The sequence below is a fragment of the Pteropus alecto genome, unplaced genomic scaffold (assembly GCF_000325575.1).
Source record: "Pteropus alecto unplaced genomic scaffold, ASM32557v1 scaffold109, whole genome shotgun sequence".
Taxonomy (NCBI): domain Eukaryota; kingdom Metazoa; phylum Chordata; class Mammalia; order Chiroptera; family Pteropodidae; genus Pteropus; species Pteropus alecto.
This window is the reverse complement of record NW_006494608.1, coordinates 1,970,251-1,979,794: the sequence shown is the minus strand read 5'-3', so window position 1 is coordinate 1,979,794 and position 9,544 is coordinate 1,970,251. Positions and strand designations below refer to the sequence as shown.

General features: G+C 36.1%; 1 pseudogene; it reads right to left on the bottom strand.

Moving 5' to 3' along the window:
* Positions 1 to 1,735: 1,735 nt before the first annotated feature.
* Positions 1,736 to 1,854, bottom strand: LOC112473555 (annotated as a pseudogene).
* Between the last annotated feature and the right edge of the window lie 7,690 nt (positions 1,855 to 9,544).

Genomic DNA, 9,544 nt, shown 5'->3' with positions numbered 1-9,544 from the left:
GCTTCCCCATCCTCTATATCGGTGGTTTGATCCTCTTCTTCCTCCACTCTGTTGATTCCCTCTAATATACTCTTCATCTCAGATAATGTGTTCATTTCTGACTGGTTCCCTTTTATAATTTCCATTTTCATTTTTATGCTTTTTATCTCTTGTTAAAGTTCTCACTGAGTTCATCTACTCTTCCCCTAAATTCATTGAGCATCTTTATAACCAGTGTTTTGAACTCTGCCTCTGTGAGATTGCTTGACTCCATTATTCCTGGATCTCTGTTCTGTTCTCTCATATGGTTTCTGCTTCTTTGTCTTCCCATTTTGGCTGCCTTTCTGTGTGGCGTGTGTTTCTATATACTAAGCAAAGTTCCTAAGGCTCCCGGTCTTATTAGCATGACTTTGTGTAGTAGGTGTCCAGTGGCACTGTCCTGAGAGGAGCTCAGCTGTAGGCCAAGTTTAGCCCCAGCCTGTGCCCCTCTGGCTACCTGTTAAGACTCAGCAAGCAATCCACACATGCTGCGCCTCATTTGCCTCAAGAGGCTACGCCAGAAACCATGGTTAGCTGCCTCCAGTGTGAGTCTTGGAGTTGGCTTAGCAAGGAGCACTGGACTCGCAGAGGACACAACTGAATGTGGCTTGGGTGGGGCCGTGAGTTGGGGGAGGTGGAGTTTCAGGGAATCTTCTGGGCGAATGACTTCTGTTAGTCAGTTCAATGTCTCAGCTATGGTGGTGCTGAATCCGCACACTGGGAAGGGGAGGGCTCAATAGAGGAACAGTGGATACCGCCAGCACTTCTGCCCGGGAGAGAGCCCTTGCTTGCTCCCACAACTCATTGTACCCCTGTGAATCCCTGTCTTTCTCTCCAGGCAGCCGATGGGGCACTGGTGCTCCGAGCAAGTAGATCTGTCACCTCGAAAGTGGTGTCTGCCGCTGCCGGCTGCCGCCGCTGCAGCCTCTGCCCCACTTGGCCGTTCTGGACCAGGAAGCCTCATGTCTTCGTCCCCTCCTACCTTCTACTGTTGTAGGTTGATTTCTTATTTCTCTCCTTAGTTGTAGTGCTTCCATTCATCTAGATCCCAGGTGACTTTGCTTACTATTTGCTCTGTGTTTCTTTCACAACTTTGTTTTTTTTTTTGCAAAAGGGATCAACAAAGCCTCTATCGTCTACATCATTTTTCCCCCTCCTCCTGTAATCAAGCATTTTTTAGAAGCCATTGTATGTTTGTATTTACCTTCCAAATGAAATATTTTCCTTGAAGGAGGTAATAGATATCTTTTATTATATTTAATTTCTCTACTTCTCTACAGGTTTCTTCATAGTCTTTCAACCTTAAACAAGTTTTTGTACTTGTGAACTCATTAAATAAAATTATACATTTTCATCATCAGTAAATGAAGGACACTTTCAATATTTTTTAAGGCTCTTTGATACATTTTGACATAGTTTCAAAATATGCCTTTGGTTAGCATCTGTCACTATGAAAATTGATACCCATTTTAGTTTTTTTCAATTTTATAGGTTGCATTATTTTGCCACATATCCAGCATCAATTTCTAGTGGCAACTGTATTCGTGCATGCACGTGCACGCGTGTGTGTGTGTGTGTGTGTGTGTACAGATACACAGAACACCTTCATATCTTTTTTTTTTTATTATTTTTTTAGGCAAGGCAACTCTTGGTTGACCTCACAGATTGCAAGGACCTTGTCAGCTTACAATCCCTTATTTTATTTTTTATTTTTTTATGCCTACAGCACCTGGTCTTCCTAGGTGGTCTCCCATCCAAGTACTAACCAGGCCTGTTCCTGCTTAGCTTCCGAGATCAGATGGGATCAGGCTTGTTCAGGGTGGCATGGCCGTAGACACTTTCATATCTTTATGTTGGATACTAGTTTAGTTTTTAATATATTTCACTAAAATGAATTATTTTATCATAAATTAATTGATTTATCCTGGGAAAGGGTAGAGGTAGGGATGGACCACATAGAAGGTATTTATAAAGCCAGGAAAGATCTGGTAGTTAGAATGGATTATTAGACCAGAAGGTACAGATCTGCAAAGTCAGAAGGAAGAATTAGAAGCTGTCATCGGTAAAGCAGCTATTTGAGTCCAGAGTCTGCTAAGGTGAGAGAATTAAATTAGCATTTATTGAATATTTACTATTTTTCAGACATTGTACCAGGCACCTTACAAAAGGACTGTCTGGCTAGATCCCACAAATCTAGGTGGTTTAAACTTGGTAGTCAGAAAATAGTATTAATAAGAAGGACACTTGAACAAATTCTATTACTCTCTGCCTTTTAAAATATTTATATTGTATAGTTCATTATAGGAATTAAAAGTTAAATGAGATAGTGCATGTTGATTATTATAATCAAACCTGTAACTTTTGGACCATACCAATCCCTTCCTCCTTCACTCTTTTCACAAGAGAAGGCCATTGTTTGGTCTGTATTTTGAATCTCAGTTGTGTATTTGAGGATCTTACTTCATCAATTATTCTCTTTCTGCTGTTACTTTAGCCCCTCATAGTACTGGTTCCTTGCCATTAGCATGTTCATTTGTTTAAAGGGTCTCCCTCATACATATTCTCTCTCCCTCTAGCTTCTACCCAAATTCTCCTTCCTTTCATTAAAGACAGAATTTTGACAATATTTTATGCTTGCCATCTCTACTTTCTTATCTCCAGATTACTCAGTTGTAATCAGACTCATATTCCCAGTACCGCTGTGAAACTACTTAAATATGGCAACATTCCAAGGAATTCTAAGGCTCTTATCACTCTAGTCTATTCTACAAATTCTGCTTGGATGATCTCATCTATGCCCATGGTTTTACTCTACATCGATGACTTCTACATTGTAGACTTCTACATTGATTTCTTCTAGCCATGAGTTCACTCCTAAGCTTGAAAACTGTATATTCAATTCCCTATACGATGTCTCTTGGATGTTTTATGGGCACCCACCTCAAACACAGTATGTCCAAACTGAGCTGATGCCATCACACACCAAGTGACCAAATGCAGAAATCTAAATGTTTACTTTGAATCTCTGTCTTCCTCAATATCCACTCAATCACCAGGCTCTGTTAAACCTTCCTCCTTAGTACATCTCAGAAGCATCCATTTCACTCCATTTCTACTACTACTTCCCTAATTCAAGCTATTGTTACCTGCTTACTGTTATTGCAGTATAGATCCAGTGGTGTCTTTTCCTCCTCTAAATCCACTCTTCACACTCCAACCATTATGATCTTTCTGGAAAGCAAATAGAATCATATCACTCTTCTGCCTAAACTTCAATACTTCCATTAATCTCAGGTTAATCTGAATTCCTTCATATGTCTTATACAGCCTTATACAATCTAATTTCTGTTTATCATTAGTCTCACTGCTGGTCACTTACCATTTCCCTCACCACACAGATCTAGCTCCAAGAATATAGGCGTCCACTTTTGTATATACTGCACTCCAAAAATATGTATGAAAGTTAAATGAGCAAAAGTAAGACATATTAGACCAGGTTTTAAAGATTATAATATAAATATTATAAAATTCCCAATTGTTAAATAAAGGTTTTAGTTTTTAACCCCAGCCATATGTATACATGTATATTTAAACAGAGTAAACACTAAATATGATAATTTAACATACTTCTAATCTTATTTTGGTGACAGTTAGTAGACAAAATTTATTTTCATGTTGAAAAGTTAATATAGATTTTGCAAAGTATTAATGCCATTTTTTAAAATGTATTAGAACTTTGAAAGATTACTGAGAGAAATTTGAATTCCAAATTTCTCTTGATAATAGATCCTTTAGTAAGCTGCATTCCTATTTCCATTTATACCTTGTTCTTTCTGTGTCTGAATCATTGGAATATTTATGGATGGCAGTTATCAATCTATAATTTTAATAATCTTTCCATTTCTTTTGTCATTGTATTTTATGTTTTAGACACAATTGTCAAGGATAAATTTCCAATATTTTCCAAATGTGCTTTAATATAGTTCTTTTCCTTCACATTTGAATTCATAGGCAATCAACTTCAAGCCTAATAAGCATCTGATTTAAGCTAAAGAGTCACAATTTTAGGCAAATCGAATTTTTTTGCCTTTGTCTCAATTATACTATTGTTAGCAGCACTTTTATTTTTTCATTAAATTTTATAAAATATTAGGTTCAAATGCAGTAAATAGTTTAAATAATTGTACAAAAGCTGCTCTATAAAGATGACATTACTCTGAAGTTAAGCTGTTAATTGGTGATTAACACCACTATGTAGTAACAGCTTCACATTTTTATCAGTGGATATGTTGCTAATTCAGCCTAGAAAAAGTAGAGAGTAGGGTGGGGGGAGTTAATGGGTAAAATCCAATGTCACCTCTCTCTGTGTTCTTATCCCCATTGTTTCTTCTGCATCGAGAAAATCTTTACTCTTTTCCCTCCAATGTCCTACTTCCCCTTCACTCATCTTTCACATCATGATCTATATGTCACTTTATCTAAGAAGTTTCTTCACACCTTCCTTGATTACCGTAGGTAGTAGGCGACATAGGCACGTGCTCCCTTTGTGCCCTTTACTTTTCTTGGCACATATCACACTTTAATGAAATTACTTGTTTGTCTTTCTTACTCACTAGGGAGGGCAGAAATTGTATCTATTTTTTATACTGTTATATCCCTATATTAGGTCAATATTATTTTTTAAATGAATGAATCATGGGAAAAACTATGAAGGCAAATGCCCTCTGTGTTAATCAAGATAAGCTAGGTTATATTGTAGTAACAGAAAACAGAAAATCTCAGTGGCTTAACATCACAAAAGTTTATTGCTTGCCTATGCTACATGTACAATGCCAGTTTTCTAAGGTTCTCTGCTCCTCACTGTCACTTAGGAACCCAGCTATTAGAAACAAGTGACAACATGTTTCCACAATCACTGCAGACACTAAGAACCTGCAAACTTTGCACTGGCTCTTAAAGTGACATACTTCTACTCATAATTCATTGACAAAGCAAGCCACATAGTCATGCCTATTCAAAGCAGGTAACCCTACCACATGCCAAGAAAGAGAGGGAAACATGAACATTAGTATACAGCCCAACAATATCATACCCTCTGTCTTAGTCAAGACCCTTTTAGTTGCATGTGTCATAAATCTAACTTGGTCTAGTTTAGGAAAAAAGAATGGTAAGATTATAGAGCTGAAAAAAAATTAAGCCACTTAAAATGCAGGAGTGTCTCTGGGCCTCATTGATAATCGGAACCAAGACCATTCCAAATCTTGTCTCCGTTTCTTTCTGTAGGTTGTCCTCAGTCTCTTCTAGTATAGAAAGACTGACTGTTCATGTGGCCATGGACATCTTCCTGTCTTTACATCTCATGTCTCCCATCACACCGGATGGGGCCAAATGTTTTTTCCAGTTTCTTTATTAAGTCTTGGGAAAGGCCTTTTAGTGGTCCTGTGGGAGCGATGTGTCCACTCTTAAACCAGACATCTGTGAGCAGGAGTTATAGAGTACAAATATGGTTCCCGCTATTCACCCCTCAAGAACTGGGGGCTGTGATGGCTAATTTTACGCATCAACTTGGCTATGCTGTAGTACTCATTTAATTAAACTGTAGGTGTTGCTGTGAAGGCATTTTGTAGATGTGGTTAACATTTACAATCAGTTGAGTTCCAAGTAAAGAGATTATTCTTAATGATGTGGTTGGGCTTCATTCAATCAATTGAAGGCCTTAAAAATGAAAACAGAGGTTTCCTGGAAAAGAAAAAAATTCTATTTCAAATCTGCAATGGCAACTCCTGCTGAGTTTCCAGACTACCCAATTGAATTATAGATTTTGGACTTGCCAGCCCCTGCAATCATGTGAGCCAATTCATTAAAATAAATCTCTCTGTATATAATTGATTCTGTTTATCTGGAGAACCCTGACTAAGACAAGGATCATTCCAGGATATGGTAGATTCACTGGACTGGGAACCAGAAAGCTATCTCAAGAGTGTATCAATGACAGGAAGAAAGAAGATATAGAGCAGTGGGAAAGAAGAAAGAAGGGATACTGAAATAGACATATCATAAAGAGAATGTGACTAAACACTGACTCATATATGACTAGCTTTACATTACCTAACCTTGTCCAAATGCATAAGTAATCATATAATAATTTAAGTATATTCAAATTATGTCCTTCTAATTCAGATTGATTTATTCATTTTGAACTACTTTTGTTAGTAGGTGGTATGTTTTCTATAATTCATGTCTTAGCATGTTTTATTTTTTCCTTATTTAACATTCTTGTGCTTGCTTTGGCAGCACATATACTAAAATTTACGTTCTTGTACTTTATTTTCTAAATAAATATATTAGTTTCCTCTTGTTGCTGTAACAAATTACCACAAGTTTAGTGGCTTAAGGCAAACAAATTTATTATTTTACAGTTCTGGAGGTCAGAAGTCTAATATGGGTTGGCAGGGCTGTGTTCCTACTGGAGGATTTGGGGAGAATCCTATTCTTTGCGTTTTCCAGCATTTAGAGGCCTCTCACATTTCTTGGCTCATGGTCCTCTTCGATCTTCAAAGTCAGCAATTATATCACTCCAACCTCTGATTTGTCATCACATCTCTTTGACTTTGACTGTCCTGCATCCCGCTTACAAAGAACTCATATGATTACATTGGGTTTACCAGAAAACCCAAGATAATTTCCTGATCTCAAGATCCTTAACTTAGTCAGATCTACCAAATTTCTTTTGCCATGTGAAGTAACGTATGTACGGGTTCTGAGAATATAGGACATGAACATCTTTGGTGGGGCAGTATTCAGCCTACCACAATAATTATCAAACTGATATATATACTATAAATAAAAAATTAAATAATATTGAAAGTATCTTTTCAATAATATTGAAAAGCAAGTATTTCTAGCTTTTATATCTGTTTGTTCCAGTATTTCATCTTTCTCAAAAGTGGGCTGAATGACTCTTATTTCTTGTTTTGTTTTGTTTTGTTTTTTTTAACTGTAAAGATCTATTGACTTATAATTTGATAGAGAATGATTTAGCTCTGTTATAAACAACTCTCTCAACTATCTCCATCCTCTCGATTTGGTAACATTATTTTTGTAAACCAGTAATGAATATTTATATCATGATATTGTAAATATTTTATACTATAGATCCAAATAGAGAATTGTGATTACATTTCCTTTTCTAAATACTTGTTTCACTTATATAATTTGCTATCCAGATGCTTTTAATGCTTTCAAAACATGTCATCATATTATCTATCAGATCTCCTCTTTCTTGGAGCCCTTCCTCTTGGAGCCTTTAGTCCTCCTGATTTCTGGCCTGATTATTCTCTATGTCTATGGCATAGCTCTCATCCTGTGATTTCCCTTTATTGTTTTCTTGGATAACTTGCATTGAAAAAAACAGGAGTGGGGAGTAGAAAAGGTGACAACTTTTCTGAAAGTTAGATTTCTGACATGATGGACTATTATCTATATGTTCTACAGTGATGAAAAGGATTTTAAAATCTGGAGGGATTTTAATACATATGTATATTTATATGTATACATATCACATTTATTTTTCCCATTCTTTCTTCAATAGACACATAGGCTGTTTACATGTCTTGGCTATTGTAAATAATGCTGCAGTGAACAGGGAGGTGCAGGTATCTCGAGATAGTGATTTCCTTCAGATGTATACCCAGAAGTGGAATTGTTGGATCTATTCTATTTTATCTTCAGTTACAAGCTCCAAGGCTTTTATACAATGAATGAAAGAATTGTTGAAAATATTTTTTTTACATTCCAAATATGATTGCTTTCTGAAGACTTGCTAGATTCCTTATCAATAGATACCGAGAATTAGTACACAATTTTTAAAATTCTGCAATATAGATTGCAATTCCAGAAAAATGGAAAATTTTAATTAGACGTTAATCATGTCTAATATTTGTGTTAAATAGCTTTAGCCTCTTTTTTGGCATTTCACTGATAAGAAATCACAGTACACAAGCCAGTCCTTCTATAAATATTTGTTGGGTAGTTATTGTCAAGACATCAAGTCTCCTAGGAGTTCTTATTTCTGCCACATTCTCCTTCTCTCTGTTTTTAATCCTTCTCTTTTTCTCCACTCTTAACATCATCTATTAAATTTTATCTACCTTCCATTCCATCTGCTTTTCACTTCCTGTCTCAATTCCTTCTTTGAGCTGTCGTTTGCTCAACACAGGTGCCTTCTATGTATTTCCAAGGACTCTGCCATATGCCATATGTATCATCCCAATTTTTAACTTATCTAGAGTGCTATCTTGAATATTTTATAGGCATTCAAGAAATTATTGGCTATTGAAAGATTTTAGAACTACAGGCAGATAGTATTTCCTTTATATACTTGCTTCTAAGTCAATTTTTAAATATTACATACTTTTATACTCATATAAGAACAGTAGGTATTTTTGTTGACTTCAGAAATTATTCAGTAATTTCATTAACTAAATTAATTTTGATGACAGAAATTAAGAAGTCAAGGGAGGGTGAATAGATACTATGATCTTTGGCTTTGGCCTGAAGGTTATTGAGGATTTTAATGGAAATGGAATCAATGCAATCTGTGACAAGTTATCATAAATTTAATGGCTTAAAACAATGCATATTTATTATCTTAAGGTTCTTCAGATCAGAAGTCCCACACAGATCTCACTGGGCTAAGATCAAATTGTCGGCATGATGTGTTCTAGAGGCTGCCTGATTTCCTTGGCTTGTAGCCTCTTTCCTTCACCTTCAAAGCCAGCAATATCATGCTGTCATCTCTCTGGTTCTCATTTCCAATTCCCTTTTCCACTTCTAAGGACTCTTATGATTACATTGAGCCCATCTGGGTAAGTGGGCTGGCTTCCCTAACTTACAATCAGCTGATTACCTGATTATTCCACCTGTAACCTTAATTCCTCTTTGCCATGTAACCTATCATATTCACAAGTTCCGGGGATTAAGACATTGGTATCTTTGCAGGGAGGGAGGGGTATTATTCTACCTGCCACAATGAAAAAACAAAGGAGAGGATCCAGGCAGTCCTAAAGAAGGGAAAAATTATGGCATTAAGTAAACACCATAATTTGGAGGAATATTTGATAAGAAGAAGCACTAAAGACCGGACAGTCTATGATGTTGGGAATACTTAACATTCTCATAGACTGGAAGGAACTTGGAAAATGTGTCTCACTGTAATTTCAGCTATTTGTCCTACTTCTGCCCTGTGTAACTGCTCAGAATAAGTCTATACTTTATTCCACATACTAGCTTTTCAAATAAATTAAGAATTTTGTTATATTCTCCCAAGTGTTTTTTCTTCAAGTTAAATATCCCCAGCTTATTTTTTCAATCCTCATAACATATGATTTCTTTGATGCACCCTAGTTTTGCCAGTTTTCATAAAATGTAATGCCTTAAACTAAACATTATTCTAAATGTGTTCTAACTCCTTTATAATGAAAAAAAAAATCAACTTTAAGTCTCCATTTATTTTTTCTCATATAAA